Raw genomic sequence first — 20,296 nt, forward strand, 5'->3', positions numbered from 1 at the left:
CCAGGTGAGGAGTGACTGGGAGGGAAGAGCGAGGGGCAGGGCCAACCAGAGGTGGGTTCAGCTGACAGGGAGCCACAGTAGGGGAACAAAATAACTACATTTTGACTCTTGATCTAAATCATCTGGTAAAAGAGAGAGATGAGAGAAAGTGTGAGAAAGAGAGAGACAGCAAGAGACAGAGAAAGAAAGAGGGAGGGAGAGAGAGAGACAGACAGACAGAGAGAGAGAATTGTTTTCCCCAGAAAAGAAAATACCATGAGGAGCCACAAAACCTGGGTAGGCATGGCTGGGGGTGTCATATGACTGGGTGGGAGTGATGTCGAGTTGGCTACACCCATCCATGTTTTGTGGTTCCCGGTGTTTTCTTTCTTGTGGAAACAGATCCAAATGGCTCTTTCAGTGTTTCAATTTGCAGACCCCTGGTCTAGGGGTTATCAAATATGATGGCAAAAATGATGTATAAAAACTATTTACTATCATCTCAAGGTTATCTGGATTCATACCCTTTAACCTTAGTAAAGTTGTTTATAGTAAAGGTTAACAGCATGATGGGTTTTTTTTCTAAAAGACAAATTAAACATTAAATTGTGTTTCAAACTGTGATGAAAATCAAGTGATTATTTTTTTTTTAAAAAAGAATAATATACAATAAAGTGAGAAAATAAGGGATGAGTTTTAGTATGCTGGCTGGATACCAGTGCTAATATTAGCTGCATTTTGGCAGAGGCACTTTCTCAAAACCCATGTCAGCTGAATTGTGCTGTTTGCCAGAAAGTGAAAATGGCAATTAAGAAAAGGCATACATTTTCCTCCATGAGCAGAATTGTTATTCTTCTTGAGAAACCCTGACTTTATTAAATTCTCTGTCAAAAATAAATTGACTTTGAAAGAGTCAAATGGAACTTAATCCTTAACCTTTTTGCAATGAATGGAACTAAGATTTTCAAAATTATTAAAGGGAGAAGAAAGCATTTACATTAAAGTTCTGGTGCCTAATATGATTTTTTTTGTTTGTTATTACTAACACAGTTGTCCTCGTCCAAAGGCTGTTGTTTACAGTTCCTTTTCTAAGAAAAAAAAGAGAGTGGAAATGAATCAGTCTATTTCTAAACATCACCTTGATCAAGAGAACTGTTTCAACCAATTGGTTCATTTTGCAGTTTGTTTTTTAAGGAAATATGGAGACATTTCCCCCCAATAGCAACCCTTTATATACACAGTTTTTCCAATAATAGCAATTACATTTATCCTTCATTTGGCAGCTTCAAACATAAGTCACACCCCCACTACTTTGAGATTTTTTTCTTAACTGCTAATTGGGTACATATCTCATTCGTTTTGTTACTTCAATGTCCCGCTGCCTCCTTCCTTCCTTCCTTCCTTCCTTCCTTCTTTCTTTCTTTCTTCCTTTCTTTCCTTCCTTCTTTCCTTCCTTCCTTCCTTCTTTCCTTCCTTCTTTTCTTTCTTTCTTTCTTCCTTTCTTTCCTTCCTTCTTTCCTTCCTTCCTTCCTTCCTTCCTTTCTTCCTTTCTTCCTTTCTTTTGGAAGCATCTTTCGTCAGTGAACAAGGTTTGTTTTTGAAAAATAATGATGATAATAATAATGATGATGATGATGTTGTGTCCAGCTATGCATTCATTTAAAAAAAAAAGGCTTGAAATATTTAGCAGAAAAACAAATTTCTCATTTGAGCGTTGACATCTTTTACTGAAATTCTTTAGTATTCTGATTAATCGCTGAGTTTCAATGTACAAATTTGAAAGATAGGAGATCTTTCATATAGGGCGATGAAGAGAATCAGTTCTTCAAGCATTTTAATGGGGTAGAATTTCTTCAAATACCTGGAGGGGGCATGGCTAATGTCGCAACAATACATGTGTCTGCCATGCTCCATGGGGAACCTGTAATCCCAGCTGCTTGGACACCTGGAACTGGTCAGAATCAGGTCAGATCTGCCTTGAAGGGTGATGGAAAAGAGAAACACCATTCAAGGGGCTGGAGTGACTTGCCACCCAGACATGAAAAGAGCAAGAGTGGAAAATTGGTTCCAGAGGCAGCAATTTAAAAATAATAGAGGTAATAGGGAGAAGAGATTAGGAGGAACTAAGAATAGAAAGAAAAAGAAAAAGTCAAGAGAAGAAGGGGAAAAGGGAAAATTTAAAAAAATGGAATTCGTGACAGATTAAAAGAGAATGGATGATAGATTGTTGATAAGATTTCTGGTTTCCTTCCTAGAATTAGAATAATTGTGCTAATACAATTGGGTTAACAATATTAGTGTAGATAAGTATGTATAATTAATCAACAGAATTACTACACGAAGAGGTGTTTTATAAGTTAATAAATTTACATTAGATTGGTATATCAGGTCAGCGGTTCAAATCTCATCACCAGCTCAAGGTTCACTCAGCCTTCCATCCTTCTGAGGTGGGTAAAATGAGGACTCAGATTGTGGGGCAATATGCTGGCTCTTAAAAAGTGCTATTGCTAACATGTTGTAAACTGCCCTGAGTCTAAGGAGAAGGGCGGCATTAAAAAAAATGAATGAATGAATAAATAAATATGTTGGATTGAATTAAATTTTGATACTCTTTATAAGATTTGCTTTTTGTATGAGATATGCACAATTTATAAGTTGATTTAATGTTGAAAAAGATTTAGAAAACTCTAGATGTAATTTGGAATATTATAAGACTTGTATAAGTATTATTTGTAAAAGATTTTATATAAGACTTTTATATATTGGTTTGAATTAAGATTTGATGTACAGAGTTTTGAAGAGAAATTAAATAGATTGAATGGGGTTTAGATAATTATTGATATTGTTAGTATAAGATTTATATAATTATTACTTAGACAGGTCTCTATATTAGACTATATAATTTACAAATGGGACTGTCCAATGTGGGGATCTTAGAATGTTATTAACCAATGGATGGAAATGTAGTGATAAGATCAGAATTTGCTAAAATATGGAGAATGAGAAAATAAAAAGAAAATAAAGCTGCAGAGGAGATATAAAGAAGGAAAAATATTAGAAACATTAGTTAAGTTATAAATTGAGGAAAAGGAAGAGTAAGGCCTAAAATTAAGAAGTACAAGAAAATTAAGACATTTGGAAGATAAGCAATGGCAAATGATTTGAAAGAAAATTGAAAACTAAAGGTGATAGACCTAGGTGACAAAAATAGGAGGAAGGAGGCTGCATTAGACAATAGTAGTTATACCTAGAAGAATATATTATATATTTAAATATAAATAAAGGGGAAATGTTAGTTTAAGAACAGCACTGATGTTGGGTTAAATTTAGGGTTCTAGAAAGCCCGTCTGTCAACCACATAACAGATTAAAATTAGAAGTACTCAGGGAAAGATAAGAAGAAGGAAGAGGAAGTAGGAAGAAAGGGGCGAGAGGTAGGAGAGAAGTAGATTAGAGGGAGAGAGGGAGAAAAGATAGATGGAAGAGGGGGAAATAGAGGGAGGGGAGTAACATGAAATATAGAAGGAAAACAAAAGGGAGATAAAATTATAAACACTGCAATTTTAGGATATTTGTTTATGATATATTGGAAAAATATATAAGTGTGTAACATGTAGACATTATGGTATATGAATAAATGTAAAGTTGGTGAAAAAATAAGATTTTTAAAAAAATATTCAAATAGCCATTGCTTATGAATATAGAATGCCAAATTTCATTGAAATTAATTGGAAACTATTTGAAGATGTGGAACTTAGAACTACAAGAAGTGGCTGAGTTGGGTGACTTCAATTAAACATTCATGTAATTTCCATAAATTAAATACATGGGTGGGGATTCATTGTTTATACACCTAGTGAACTAATATACGGTCTATTGTCCATTTGAAAACATGATATAAATGTACATACTACTGGCTTACAAGATTTTATTTTATCTAGCAGATGCAAAATAAATGCATAACATCTCAAATACAGGGATTATGTTGGTGTGTGTGTGTGTGTGTGTGTGTGTGTGTGTCGGGAGGGGGTGTTATATTAAGAATTGAAGAAGATCCTGTAAATGTGAGATGATTGGACTCACTCTATTAAATATATTTGTAATGCTCCAATTTGCATTTATTGCTTTGAGTTTGTAAATTCTATGGCTTAAATAACATCCTAATTTGGGATCTGGTTTCAGTTCATTAAATTTAAATAGAGGCAATACTAAGATGGATTAGTATTTTTTAAGAAAGAAAAACTTTACTAATTTAAACTACAAACTGCTGCAGAATGTGAAGTATAGAACACTCTATAAAAACTGAAGGGATTTGAGAGAACTGTTTATATGCAACATAGAAATGAAGTGATTACTAATAAAAGCAACAAAACATTACATCATAAATAGGAAGCAGAAGAAAATAGCAAATAACTAAAAACAAAGCAACTATATTGTTAAGTACAATAGAAGCATAGTCCAGTCAACCATAAGCACTTTCAGTTTCACTAGTTTCACGGTTAATTAATTAATTTGATTCTAATACAAGTACCAATAATGTAAAATCTGGAAACTTACAAATTTAGTCAAGACTTAAAAATGTATTCTAGTAATTCTATGGTTTAGTTCCATAGCTTTAAGAAATGAGATCCTGGGACTGAAGAAGATACAGGTTGTCCTTGACTTACCATAATTCCATTAGTGACCAAAGCTGCAACATCACTGAAAAAAGTGAACTGATTACTGTAATGTCCATAGCAACAACAGGGGGCGCCATTTGGTGGGAAGAATATAACGTTCTCATTGGTGGTTGTTGTTAAAGTATAAATGACCTGGCACTTTTGTTGTTAACCAGTTCTGAAGTACTGTAAGCATTAAAGTTGTATTGTACCTGCCATTCTGGTCTTGTGAGTCACTACAATGACCATTGTTTCAAATTTACAACCATTGACGCATCCCAACAGTTTTGGTGTCCTGGAATCATGAGATCATCTTTCATGATCTTCTGACAAGCAAAGTTAATGGGTGAACCAGATACTCTAATTTAACAATTGCAATGATTCACTTAGCAAATGTGGCAAAAAAGGTCATAAAATGGAGCAAAACTCACTTAACAAATGTCTCATTTAGTAACATAGATTTTGGGATCAAGAGGGCTTGGTCACAAGTTGAGGATTACTTGAATAAATTTGAAAAGTAATTTCCGGACTGCCAGCAGATGACTCCTTCTTCCCAGCCTAAGATTTTCCTTCTTAGTTTGAGAATATCAGCTTAAAAAGCACAATAGAGCCACATTTTCCCCTCCCCAACTGCCATAAAAATCGCAAGTTTTCATTTTTGAGGCAGTGTGGACTCCTGAAAACAGCCTAGATCTGTGATGGCAAACCTATGGCATGCATGCCACAGGTGGCACGCGGAGCCCTGTCTGCAAACACATGCGCCGTTGGCCAGCTCAGCTTGATCATGCATGTGTGTGTGCCTCCCACCAGCCAACTGATTTTCAGGTATCTGCCATGCATGTGCAGAGAGCAAGATGCACGAGGAGATACATGTGCATGCGTGGAGAGCTGCACATGGGGGCAGGGGCACTCTGGGGGTGTGGCACCCACACGTGGCCCATTTTTGGTCCCAGAAGGCTGCAAGGAGACTTGGTAGGCCCAAAACAGGACATGGGGGTGCAGCGCTCCCCCACTCAGCCCGTTTTTGGGCCCCAAAAGATGGAGGGAGTCCTGCTAGCAAAACGGGGCAGGGGGATTCATGTGCACATGCATGGGGGGTGGGAGGTGCATTTGCACAGTAGGGAGATGGGGTACATGGGAAGGTGTGATGTATGCATTTCATTATGGGTGCCAGCATTCCATAGAGTTAATAAGATTATTCTTAGACTTGAATTTGCATCTAGACAGGGAAGACAAATGGAATCATGCATTTGAACCACAAACATCTCCTTGTGACTTTCACTTAGAAAAGAGCAATCATATCTTATTTGTAATAATTACTCACCACAGCTTCTTTTCAGTGGTATGAGGTTTTCCTAACAATAGTAAAACATCTAATAATTTCCCATTTTGTTGAGGAGAAACCATGGCTCTTTTCACACAGTTTAAGGTCTAATTAGTACGCTACTTGAAGAACTTGCAAATACATTGCAATGTCAGATTTGGAGCCTGTCCATAGTCAGACAATCCTAAATTAACAAAACAAGGTTTTAATGCTAAAACTAAGCATTAAAAATAAAATGCCCACAAGAATTCAAACTAAAAATGTACCTAGAAAAAGCTTTTGGGATGCAATACTGTACTTCTTTTATTTTTTACAAGCCAAATTCTTCCGTTATAGATATGTGCCACATATTCCTTGGGAGAGAGAGAGAAAAAAAACTGCTTTTCATTTTTAAAATGTGACATTTTTAAAATGTCATTTTTAAAATGGCCCTAGAAATGTTTGATAAGAATTTCTCAGTTTTTGCTGCAAAAAAACCAAAAAAACCCCAAACTCACAGAACAACCAAAAAGTCCATCACAACTAGTGTACTTTTGCATGTAATACCATTGTGTGTATTTCTACCTTCTACTTTAAGCCAGTTGCCCATTTATGAGAAGACACGAGTTTCAAGCCATAACTACTAAGTTTATTGAAGAGATTTGTAGTGAGGGATACAGGGACTTCTAATGGGTGTTGTTAGTTGGTTTTAAAAAAAAAATCAGGTTAGAATTTAAAGCATAGGATTAAGGCCTACATTTTATTTTGCCCACAATGGGCAAAGTTAGGATCATGCAGTTGTAGCTGCCATTTTGACTTTTTCACTTAATCTTCCCATAGACACCCTGAGTGGGACATTGTCAAATCTTTTCTTAAGTCCAAATATGTAATATGAACTGAATCACCTAATGATTACATATCCATCAACATTTCCCTCTCTCTTTTTCATACACATCCATAAAAATATCTACACCTATAGACATCACAAATATCCCTCCCATTCCCTATTTGTTTTCTACCCCATCCTATTCATCCTCTCTTCTTTCACTCCTTTAACAAATCGCAATAGCACTTAGACTTACAGAATATACCACTTCACAGTGCTTTACAGCCTTCACTATATTTCTTCCCACAATCTCTGTCCTCATTTTTCCGACCTTGGAAGGATGGAAGCCTGAATTAACTTTGAGCTGGTGAGGATCAAACTGCTGGCAGTTGACAGAATTTGCCTTCAATACTGCATTCTGACCACTGGGCAGTCATGGCTGTTACCTACCTTCTAGTCACTTTCATTCAAATGACTCTTGGATGAGATTTTTGGCTTTTTTTTTTCAACTAGTAAAAATCCACCTCTGTCATCAGGCATGGGGGAACTGAGATATCCTTTAACCCTAGGTCTATACAATTTATACATGGTATGTTTGTGTGTGTGCTTGTTTGGTTTTTAATAAGGTTTTTTAAAGTTATTTTAAATATTAGATTTGTTATATGCTGTTTTATTGTTGTTAGCCGCCCCGAGTCTATGGAGAGGGGCAGCATACAAATCTAAATAAATGAATGAATGAATGAATGAATGAATGAAAGAAAGAATGAATAAATAAATAAATAAATAAATAAATAAATCCCCTTATATAGAACGCTGGTGAGACCACATTTGGAGTACTGTGTTCAGTTCTGGAGACCTCACCTACAAAAAGATATTGACAAAATTGAATGGGTCCAAAGACGGGCTACAAGAATGGTGGAAGGTCTTAAGCATAAAACGTATCAGGAAAGACTTAATGAACTCAATCTGTATAGCCTGGAAGTCAGAAGGAAAAGGGGGGACATGATCGAAACATTTAAATATGTTAAAGGGTTAAATAAGGTTCAGGAGGGAAGTGTTTTTAATAGGAAAGTGAACACAAGAACAAGGGGACACAATCTGAAGTTAGTTGGGGGAATGATCAAAGGCAACATGAGAAAATATTATTTTACTGAAAGAGTAGTAGATCCTTGGAACAAACTTCCAGCAGACGTGGTTGGTAAATCCACAGTAACTGAATTTAAACATGCCTGGGATAAACATATATCCATTGTAAGATAAAATACAGGAAATACTATAAGGGCAGACTAGATGGACCATGAGGTCTTTTTTTGCCGTCAGTCTTCTATGTTTCTATGTTTCTGTGTTTCTATGTTTCTATGTTAAATAAATAAATAAATAAATAAATAAATAAATACATACATACATACATATATACATACATACATACATACATACATACATGCATGCATACATACATACATATGTCCTGGCAGGGGTTACTCTGGAGATGGGGTCCAAAGTGATTCAATGGTGGGTGAAAGATCAGGATTTAAGTCCTACCCCATTTGAATGTACATGCATCGTAAATGCATTGCAACACAGCAATGAGCATTGCAATGCTCCTTCCGCCATCTTTCTGAGTTTCTCAGTCCCTTTCTATTATTATCTATCCCTATTAAGTAATCAGATCAGGTTCCCTTCACTATATCTGGCCACATTTAGGACTAGTAATCTATCAAGTCACACAGAGCTCTACAGAGCACCATATTTCAGGAAGCATTACCATCTGATATTTTAGCTTAGACTCTTCTTTTCCTCCCCCTCCTCCTTCTTCTTTTTTAATTGTCGGGCACTAAATTCCCAGGTGACTGATAAAACCCTGCCTCCCTTGTATTCATCTGGTATTTTCTCCCTGTCGTCAAGCAGAGAAAGAATAATCACTTCAGCTTTTCCTGGTTTCAAAAACAAAAAACAGCTGTGCTGAGAAGCTATAGTCAGATAACATGAAAATGAGAAATTAATCACTTGCCTAAGTATACTGTAAACAGCAGGCTTGATGGAACATTTATCATCATTTTGCCTTCTGCTTACTTAAGGAGAGAGTGGGCTTAATTGCTTTCCCAGGACTCTTCCTTCCCTTCCTTCTCCTAATCTATAAAGAAACACAATAAATGACTCTCAAAACTAGCCTTCAGTTTGTCAGCGAAGTGGCAAACTCAAATGATCCACTCTTCCCTCTCCCACCACTTCAAACATCTTGACAATTACTGTGGCCCCAGTCTAGACCAGTTGGAGTAAAGCTCCAAATTGATAGGTCATGAGTAGAGCCTTGGTCCTTTAGTAAAAATAAAAATAAAGTTGTCTCTGGGGAAGGTAGCATCTTGATGGAGCAGGGACCAAAGCAGAAGGCAGAAAGAAATTTCTGTGGGGGGGGGGATTCAACAGTTGCTGTTGAAAGAAAGATTGGTTATTCTGACTACACAAAATCCATAGGAATTAATAACTCTTTAGATCAGTGATTTTCACCCTGTGGGCCAGGACTCCTTTGGGGGTCGAATGACCGTTTCACAGGGATTACCTAAGACAATGAGAAAAGACAAATTTCCTATGGTGTTAGGAACTAAAGCTTCTACTCTGGTGCCTTTGAATATATTTTTACAATCCAACCTATCAGGCATTTACAGTGGGATGTCCCTCTGACCTTCCTGCCAATCAGCTTAAAGCATTGTTGGGAGAATTGTCACTAGACTTAGTGCTGGGGGTCGCCACAACATGAGCAACTGGGGTTCTAAAGGCATTAGAAAGGTTGAGAAGCACTGCTTTAGGTTGAGATAAGGAGAGTTATGGCTCAGAGTGGCTCATTTGTGGAATGCTGGGACCTGTAGTTCAACAATATCTGAAGACCTATCATGTTTCTCCAGAAACATGACCCACACCAATAATAAGCCCAATCCTAATTTTTTTGGGTGGGCCTATTATTACTCCCACCCCAAAAATAAGCCAGGGGACAGGTGTGGCCAGCATGTGGTGGCATGGGGGAGGGAACAACTGTCCGGCTACTGCTGTAACCCACTGGCCCCTTGGAGCAGCACAAATACTGCTTTTGTCCTTCTCTTTCTGGGTACAACACTTCTGCTTTTTGGGCCACTTCCCTGAAGTTGGCAACTCCGCGGGCAGCTGCTTTGCCTTTTTCCTCTTTTTGGGAGGCTTGCGGATGTTTTTGGTGAATTGGAGGAAAATCGGGAGGGGATTTTCCTGTCTGTCATCCATTCCTCAAGCTCATCACAAATTGAGGGAAGGATGACAGGCAAGGAAATCCCCCTCCCCATTTTCCTCCAGTTCCGCCAAAATGTTTGACTGCCAAAAGTCCAGTGTTATCGGTACAGCTGATAACAACCGTCCAAAAGAAAGTCATAAATTCATTAATTCTTGGCGTGCACAGGTACTCACAAATGCCTTCCAAAACTAGGATTGCAAGGTTGCAGTAGGATTTAAGAGAGAAACTCTTTGACTGCTAATTCACTCTCTCCATATAGGAAAGTTGAACATCTGCACTGCAAATTCTCCGAGTCTGCGGAGAGGGGCGGCATACAAATCTAAATAATAAATAACTAAATAAAATCATCCTCCCCTTTTATACTATCGGTAATGACAAGCTATGCATAGAAGTATGCAATGCCTAGATCTATGTTGCCGGACATACTCTTGTCTCCCTCGCATTCTTCTTACTCTAGTGTCTAATATATGGGTCCACAATATCTCCATCCTCATTTGACTCCAACATTACCAAAGCTGGGGGGGGGGGGGTCTGCAGCCTCTGGAGGGTCTAACTCTCCCTCATTCTCACTTTCTGATTCCTCTGATAAACACACTGGCCTATGATACCCAGATGGACCTGGTCCATTCTTCTCAAAGTCCATGATCAAAGGAACCGGATGCCAGTCAACCACAATAGATCCAATTTGAAAGATTAACAAAACGTCCACAACACTCAAAATGTGTGATAGAAATGGCCATTCGCAAAGCACCAATGTCAATTGCTTACCAATCCCAAATGTCAAATTTGTGAGCTTGTCCCACATCACCCTTTCTAGCTTCTGAGAATGCTTCGTCTCACATAATTTATTTCTGTAATAGATCTGTGCAGGAATGTGGACACGCTTCCAAGGAAAACCGTCAAGCCATCTTCTATGTGCATTTTTGTAGCACCAGGAACATTCTTGAAAACACAATTTATTCCTCAAGTAGATGCTTTGCTAGACAGCAAGCTAGCTTCTTATTTATTATTTTTTTTAAAATGTGGGTTTTTTTAAAGACATCCTGGGATTCCAAACAAAATTACCACCGGGCACATTGCCATGATTACACGCCATTTTGGGAGCCCAGAAAATAGAAAGTGACTTTACAGCTGCTTCCATCCCATCATCACTCACTCGCTCATTTATTTGTCACCCTCTGTAAAATAAGATGGATAGGTACTAAACTAAGCAAGAGACAAATTTGCCTTGACCAATTGGGTGAAATAGATGGAGAGGCCAAGGATCTGAATGCATGAAGCTTGTGCCTTTCCCTTGGAAAGGGGGAAAAATGTAAGATACAAATATAATCCAAGGTTTTGGTCCTGATTAATTTTCTTAAAGAGTCTTAAGTTCTGTATGGGTGCATACAGATATACCTGTTTATGCCTTGAATAATCTCTCTAATGCTAACCTAGGCAAGCCCTCAACAAGAGGTACCAGCTAGGAGGTATGATTGCTCATTAAATTTAATGAGCAGGTTAGAATTAGCTACTATGGAAAGGAAGATGAAAGGAAAAATCACACCTTTGAAAACTGAGCTAGAATTGATTGAAACATATGCAAGGCCAATTAGTCATATAATGATCTTGAATAGGCACATTGCTAAAGATGATGTGGGGAGCTGAGCCGATTTCCAGGTTCCTTACCCAAATGGAACTCAATTGCAGTTGCACACAAAGTGATAGACTGGGCAAAATAATTCAGGAAAGCAGAAACTGAACATATATCCTGTCTTGAAACGAGTTCTGACATTCACACACGCACATGCACCAGCCCAATTTTCGGATATCTATTCTGAATCAGCAGGGAATTTTCATTGCCGGTGAGACAGTTCAATAAAGAGCTTTTTAAAATGGTACATTTACATAACAAAGTACATCCTTCAGGTTAGAAAAGGGCATTGTTTTGAAATTTCTAAGTCTTGGTTGAATGTATCTTAGAAATGTTTCAGGGATTGCCTTTGGAGCTGAGATAGGCAACCACTCTGTTTTGCTTAAAATGGCTTTAAAATTTGCATAACCCATCCATCCAGACCCTCTTGAGTAGGGCTGTGGATTTGGAAGGCTGTATTTTGATATTACTTAGAATTATGATTAAATCTTGTAAACTCTTCAGTAGTTCTAAAACAAAAAAGAACATGATAAATTCATGAATACTTCAATGGGTGTCAATTTACACTCTTATGTGGGAGAAAATCCTATTAAATCAAAGGCTAACCTCTGAGTAGAGGCAAACAAGGTGGGATTATAATTCACCATTAACGTCATCATGAAAAACAAAAATGATACACGGTATAGAAGAGTTCTTTCATAGTAAAGTGGACAGAAAAGGTTAATCCAACAATCAACTATCTCAGAGGTCTGAATATGTTAATACTGTTGTGTTTGTTTAAAAATATTCGCAGAAAATCTGCGATTGGTTAAGACGCGGCTATTCAGAAAATAGCCGCGAAAGTTAAATGTGTGTCAGTTGGGAAAAGCCCGCGTTTTTAAAGAGTATAAAAGGGCAACGGGTTAGCCGTTGCCCTCATTCCGGCAAATCTACCGTTCCAGTGTGTTGTAATCTCTCTTGCCATGAATAAACCAGTTTGATTTAAACTACCGGAGTCCTGACTTTTTAGTGGCGACGAGGAGGTCGAACTCCCGCTAACGCAGCCATGAACTCGGCCATGGCTCCACCGCCGCCTGTATTCAACTCCGAGACGGAAGCTTGGACCTCGTATATGTCCAAATTCACATTTTTCCTGAAAGCGAGCAATCTACATGACGCCGATGACGAGAGGAAGAAAGCTATATTCCTCGCTTATTGCGGCACAGAAGTCTACAGCCTAGCCTCTACACTCGTTGACCCAGACACCCTGGAAACTGTCGCATGGTCAACTCTACAAGCAAAACTCGCCGCTCATTACCAGCCGACGACTCCTGTCCGCGTATACCGCCATCAATTCGCTCAGATGAGGCAAGCGGACGGAGAATCCACCAACGATTTTATAACTCGGCTACGCGCACTCCTTCCGAAGTGCAAATACAAGGATCCAGAGGAACAATTGATTGATCGCCTTATTTTCGGTCTAACCAATATCACGCTCCAGAAGAAATACTTAGTTGATGAGGATGCCTCTCTCCAAGACATTCTTAAGGCAGCAAAAGCCTCCGAGGTATCTGAAACATCTGTTGCCGAAATTAAACGCGCAACCTCCACCGTTCATCACATTCCTGATGAATCACCTTGGCACGCCTGCTCTCCTGATGAAAAACACTCGGAATCCGCTACTCCTGACGACACCTGTCTCCAAATCCGAAGAGCCTCCGACCATGACGCCAAAGAAGCCTCCCGTGCAGACAGATGTGCCGGCTGCAACGGAAATCACCCTCGTTTTCGCTGCCATTTCAAGGACGCCTATTGCCGCCGTTGCCAGCGCCGCGGCCACATCGCTGAAGTCTGCCGCGCCGCCAACCCAACTCCAGCAACTCAGCAGAACCAACGACCCTATTTTTCACCGAGGAATCGACGACCACCGTTTTCACGCAACGTTTCTCGCCCGGCTGACAACTCGCCCTCTTCTACCCAACGAGGTAACTCCCCTTCTTCCGTAAACTGCAATTTCCCCGCTGCGGAAAACAAACTATTTGTTTCTCTTTTCCTCAACGGCCACCCCTGCCAAATGGAATTAGACACCGGTTCCAGACATTCCATAATGCCTTGGGAAAAACTTAGATTATATTTACCTCGTGTAAAACAAACTGACTTGCAACCTTGGGAACCGGGTTTGAGTGATTTTCAGGGCCATTCAATTCCAGTATTAGGATGCTTAAATGTTCCTATTGCGTTTAAAAAATTTCAAGGGTTTTTACCTCTGTTAGTGGTTGACGGTCCTAAACACACATTACTGGGACTTAGATGGTTACAACCTTTAGGCATTGAAATTTCAGGGGTTAACAATGTATGTGACTCTTTTGACCCAAATGATTTGTTGAAAGAATTTCCCGAAGTTTTTTCTAGCACTCTGGGTAAATATACAGGCAGCCCCATATCGTTTAATCTGGACCCAAATGTATCGCCTATCCGATTAAAGCCCCGCAGAATTCCCATTCCACTTTTGCCTAAAGTGGATGAACAATTGGACAAATTGATAGCTCAGGGCATTTTAATTCCCACTGATCATGCCAAATGGGAAACCCCTATTGTAACGCCCGTTAAGCCGGATGGCTCTATTAGAATTTGCGCAGATTATAAAGCCACGATTAATAAAGCACTACAGCATAATGCCTATCCAATCCCAGTAGTGCAACAACTCTTGCACACCTTAGGAAATGGGTCCATCTTCGCGAAGTTGGACCTGGCACAGGCATATCAACAGCTTACCGTAGATCAAGAAACCTCTGAGGCCCAGACAATCGTAACTCATAGAGGTGCCTTTAAATGCACCCGGCTCCAGTTTGGAGTCTCTACCGCCCCAGGTATCTTTCAGGGTCTGATGGAACGCATTTTAAATAATATTCCTGGGGTCGTCCCATATTTCGACGACGTATTAATATCAGCCACATCCAAATCTGAGTTATGGGACAGAATCAGGCGCGTTTTGACTAAATTTAAAGAAACAGGACTCCATTTAAAAGCAGACAAATGTTCTTGGGCTGTGCCCAAAGTTGAATTTTTGGGTTTTACAATAGATCGTTTTGGAATTCACCCCACAAATGACAAAGTTGATGCCATAAAAAATGCCCCCACCCCCTCAGATAAGACAGATTTACAAGCATTCTTAGGACTCCTTAACTTTTATTCCGTCTTTCTTAAACAGAAAGCGACGGTGGCAGAACCGCTTCATAACCTCCTAAAGAAAGACTCTGCCTGGACGTGGGGACCAAAAGAACAAGCCGCTTTCACAGCAGTAAAAAATTTACTTTCCTCCAACAGTGTCTTAGTACAATATAATGTAGCTATGCCCTTGTCCCTAACCTGCGACGCTTCACCGTTCGGCATAGGAGCCGTTCTCAGCCATAATTTTCCGGACGGCACAGAAGCCCCAATAGCCTATTATTCTAAAACTCTTTCGGCAGCTGAAAGGAATTACTCCCAGCTCGACAAGGAGGCGTTAGCCCTTGTCGCTGGAGTTAAACGATTTCATTATTACCTTTGTGGTCGGCCCTTTACGTTAATCACCGACCATAAGCCGCTTTTAGGTATTTTGGCGGGAAACAAACAAACTCCCGCCTTTCTTTCCCCTCGCATGACTCGTTGGACTATTTTTCTGGCCGCTTACAATTATACATTAATCCACAGGGGGGGGGAAAGAGATAGGAAATGCTGATGCATTAAGCAGGTGCCCCCAAACAGAATTAGTCAGTGATCCAGCCCCTGCCTCAAGCGTTTTATTAATTGAAACTAGTAAACAAACGTTATTAACAGCAACAGACATAGCCAATCAGACACAAGTAGATCCAATTTTGAAATACATTAAACAATGGATATTAAAGGGATGGCCAATTGAACAACAACCAAACCAATTTCAACCTTTTAAGAATAGACAGTTTGAATTAAATGTGTTAAAAGATTGTATATTATGGGGAGACAGGGTTGTTATTCCAAAATCCTTACAGAAGCAAGCATTGCAGTTATTGCATATAGGTCACCCAGGAATAGTCAAAATGAAGACTATTGCCAGAAGTCATTTATGGTGGCCAGGGTTGGACAAGGACATAGAGTCATGGGTGGGTGGTTGTGTACCCTGCCAGAGAACAAGACCCAACCCACCAAAAGTCACACCATCAGAGTGGCCAACACCAAGAGGGCCCTGGTCTAGAATACATATTGACTTTGCAGGACCAATCAGGGGCCAATCCTTTTTACTGGTTGTGGATGCATACTCCAAGTGGCTGGAAATTGAACTCATGGCATCCACAACTACTAGCGCAACTATAAAGGCATTAAGGAAAATGTTTGCCACACATGGTATTCCAGATATTTTGGTATCTGACAACGGGCCTCAGTTAACAGCCCGTCAAATGGAACTATTTCTTGCAGACCAGGGCATAAAGCATGTGCTCACTCCACCTCATTTTCCCCAAGCTAATGGGCAAGCAGAACGAATGGTTAGAACCACAAAGGAAGCATTAAACAAAGCACCATTAGGAGATTGGCAACAACAAATTGATGAATTTTTAACCATTCAGCATATTACGCCGTCAGCGTCCACAAACAAAAGCCCGGCAGAACTTTTAATGGGCAGAAACCTCCGTTCTAAATTAGACAGAATTCACCCAAATTACCAGAATGACCAAAAAGAAATAAAAGTACAAAGTGAGAGACAGTTTAACATCGGGGATTTAATTTATGCAAAAGACTATGATTCCAACGATAAATGGAAAGATGGAACAGTACTAGATAAAACAGGTTTAAAAACATACATTGTAATATTAACAGATGGGCGCAGTTGGCATCGGCATGTCGACCAACTACGCAAGAGAATGAAGACTAACCCAGACATTTTGCCTACTGTAGACAAACCAATAGAGGACTTACCAGAACCACCTCGAGACTCCAGCGATGGCTGCTTGTTGCCCCTGGCGGCCGGCGAAGATCAAAATGCATCATCGCAACCAGGCCCGTCAGAGACTAGCCTTAGCGGAGCAACGGAGCCAGCCGTCCAGGCAAGCAGCTCCCAGCAAAATGAACTGCGCAGGTCCCAGAGATCTGTAAAGCCACCAATCCGCTTGCAGGACTATGTGACGTGGATTAACACGTAATCATGGTCTCAGCCAAAGAGGGAGGGGTGTTGTGTTTGTTTAAAAATATTCGCAGAAAATCTGCGATTGGTTAAGACGCGGCTATTCAGAAAATAGCCGCGAAAGTTAAATGTGTGTCAGTTGGGAAAAGCCCGCGTTTTTAAAGAGTATAAAAGGGCAACGGGTTAGCCGTTGCCCTCATTCCGGCAAATCTACCGTTCCAGTGTGTTGTAATCTCTCTTGCCATGAATAAACCAGTTTGATTTAAACTACCGGAGTCCTGACTTTTTAAATACAATAATAACACAGGAATTCCAGAAAGTATTCTTTATTTGACTAACACTACAGGCTACTTCAGCTAACTGCTAGCTGTAGTTCAGCAGTTCAAATCTCACCACCGGCTCAAGGTTGACTCAGCCTTCCATCCTTCTGAGGTGGGTAAAATGAGGACCCAGATTGTTGGGGGCCATATGCTGATTCTGTAAACCGCTTAAAGAGGGCTATAGAAGCACTATGAAGCGGTCTAAAAGTCTAAATGCTATTGCTATTCAAATTTCAAATGAGAAACTTAGAGAGAGAGAGGCAAATTAAGTTGGCAAGTTTCCAGAGGACACTAATTTGCTTTAAATGTGCAAAAAATGTTAGAATTCCTTTTATAATTGGAAAAAGTTCTTTCCATGGTTTAATATGCTTCCCTACCTAAGCCCAGCATTGCACACTCAGTTTCATTTTCGTTCCAAAACATTATTAAAGTTAACAAATATGCCCATTGATGTACCGTACTTTAAAACCAGAAACTTACACCTCCCCATCATTATGCAAAATGGTAACTTTAAAAGAGAAATCCTAGTTATTTCATCCTTCCATTAAAAAGAAATTATTAGCAATCTATTTAAAACATTTCAGCATATTAACTTAGGCAGTGTTCTCAAAATGTATTATAGTTTTCAAGTTATATTCATTTCCTCCCACATTTATTCTTCTCTACAAATGTATATGTATTTTTCCCGATCACTCTGCTGGATAGTTCAATGTAAAATATTCATACCTGCTAAATATTTTTTTTTAGAAATAATCTTATTGTTTTTTAAAAAATAGACAAACAAATCTCTTAAGGAGTATGAGTTATCAAGGACATGAACAGAGAAAATGTGGGATTGCAGTAGATATCCAGGACATATGAGTAAGTAGCCAGTCATACACACAGATACGTTAATGTGCAATTAGTATTTACTTTTAGAAATAGCACAGTCAAGTTAAACAATCCAGGTCATACACATTCAAATCAGTCAATACCTCTCAATAAAATAATCTTCTTACCAGTCTGTCTTTGTCTTACGTATCAGACATACATTACAGCTTATAAACACATCAAACTATCATAGAATAACACAGAGCTCACTATTAGGCAAAGAGTCAACAACAAATGAATCAGCAGAGGGAGAGAGAATAATAATCTCTGTCGCCCTCCTTTGGTAACTAGCAACACCACGCCAACTGGAACTCAATACTACATTTGAAGCTATATTACCTTAATACATACAAACATACATAGTTGGTTTGTTTATATATTGCCAACCCAACTGTTTGGACAGAATACTAACATTATCCATTTTTTAACCTACTTCTATGAATTGCTTTTAATCAATTGGTATAATGTTAGCATTTATCATAAGCTCAGAATACAGGTGATCCTTGACTTATAACAGTTCATTTAGTGACTGTTTAAAGTTACAATGGCACTGAGAAAAGTGACTTATGACCATTTTCACAGTTTTTTTCAGAATTATGACCATTGCAGCATTCCCATGCAGCATCCAAATGCAGACGTTTGGCAATAGAGTCATATTTATGACAATTGTAGTCAGTGTTCCCTCTAATTTTTTTGGGGGGTGGGCGGAGAAGTATAGTGTCTGAGCGGCAGTCCTTTCGGGACTGGGCGGCACAGAAATAATAAACAAACAAACAAACAAACAAATAAAAAACTCACCCTGTTTTGCCTCAGAGAATTTCAAAATAAAATACTGTACTGTGTGTCTATAACAGTGAGCTCATAATAGGGTAACTCTATCAATATCAAAATGCCACTTAAATAGTTGAGCTAGTTTCAAACTAGATTTTGATTTTCTTTCTCTCTTCCTTACTCCCATTCTTTTTCTTTCTCTTTTCCTTCTTCTCTTTTTTCTATCTGTTTCTCTCTCTTCCTCTCTTCCTCTCTTTCTCCTTCCCTCTCACTCTTTCCCTCTCATCTTCTGGGCAGGTTTGGAAAACTCTGAGTTGATGATGATTTTTAAGTGAGCGATTGCTCACTGCTCAGCTTAGAGGGAACTATGATTGTAGTGTTGTGGGGTCACCTGATCACCTTTGCAACCTTCTTATTAGCAAAATCAATGGGGAAACCAGATTCACTTAAAAATTGTTTTATTCACTTAACAACTGCAGAGATTCACTTAACAACTATGGCATGAAGATCTTAAAATGGGCAAATTCATTTAACAAATGTTTTGCTTATCGACAGAAACATTGGGCTTAATTATGGACATAAGTCAAGGACTACCTATATTTACCACTGTTTTAAAAGTTCTGTAATTCTGAGTAAATATTTTAACCATTAAAATGCCTATGAATATAATCTGCACATAACAAATTATATTGTCATGAATTTCACTAAATTATTTAAGCAAACATACCAAAGTGTGAAAAACCAAATTAAATATTAAAGGCAGATAAAGGGCACTCTTGATACCTCATCTTCATTACAGAGCAGATAGTCCCAAGAGTAATGACTTAAGCAAGAGGAATTAAAGTAATATTTTTTTCTAAAATCAAATTATGATGTCTGAATTATGAAAGCATGTACAGCATCATCTTACTAAGGTGGTTATACCAAATATCTTGACATCAATATTTAACTAAGATATTGTTTAATAACTCACACAATTCATAAAGATCTTTTCATAAGTAATTTTTTCATACAATTATGTTCATAAAGTCCCCCCCTTTCAGAGAATTCCTCTGGCAAAATAGGAGCCATGCTGTCCTTAATCTTTTTTGCTACTTTATATAGGTATTCTGTCCAGTCCAAGGCTGCTTTAGATTTGATTGCTTCAATAGTAGCAATATTTCCTCCATCAGGGAATTGAATGACTACAGACCAGTTGCTCTAACATCTGTAGTTATGAAATCCTTTGAAAGGCTAGTGATGTTGCACTTGAAAACCATCATAGATCCACTGTTAGTCTCCCTACAATTTGCATTCTGAGCAAATAGATCAACAGATGATGCTGTTAATATGGTTCTGTACTACATCCAAAAGCCTATGCAAGGGTCCTCTTTGTAGACTTAAAAAAAATAATTATTGAGTTTTATAGTATAAACAAATTTATTTATTTATTTATTTATTTATTTATCTATTTATTTATCTATCTATCTATCTATTTATTTATTTATTTATTTATTTATTTATTTATTTATTTATTTATTTATTTAATTTGTATGCAGCCCCTCTCCGTAGACTCAGGACGG

The sequence above is a fragment of the Erythrolamprus reginae genome, chromosome 3, assembly GCF_031021105.1.
Source record: "Erythrolamprus reginae isolate rEryReg1 chromosome 3, rEryReg1.hap1, whole genome shotgun sequence".
NCBI lineage: Eukaryota > Metazoa > Chordata > Lepidosauria > Squamata > Dipsadidae > Erythrolamprus > Erythrolamprus reginae.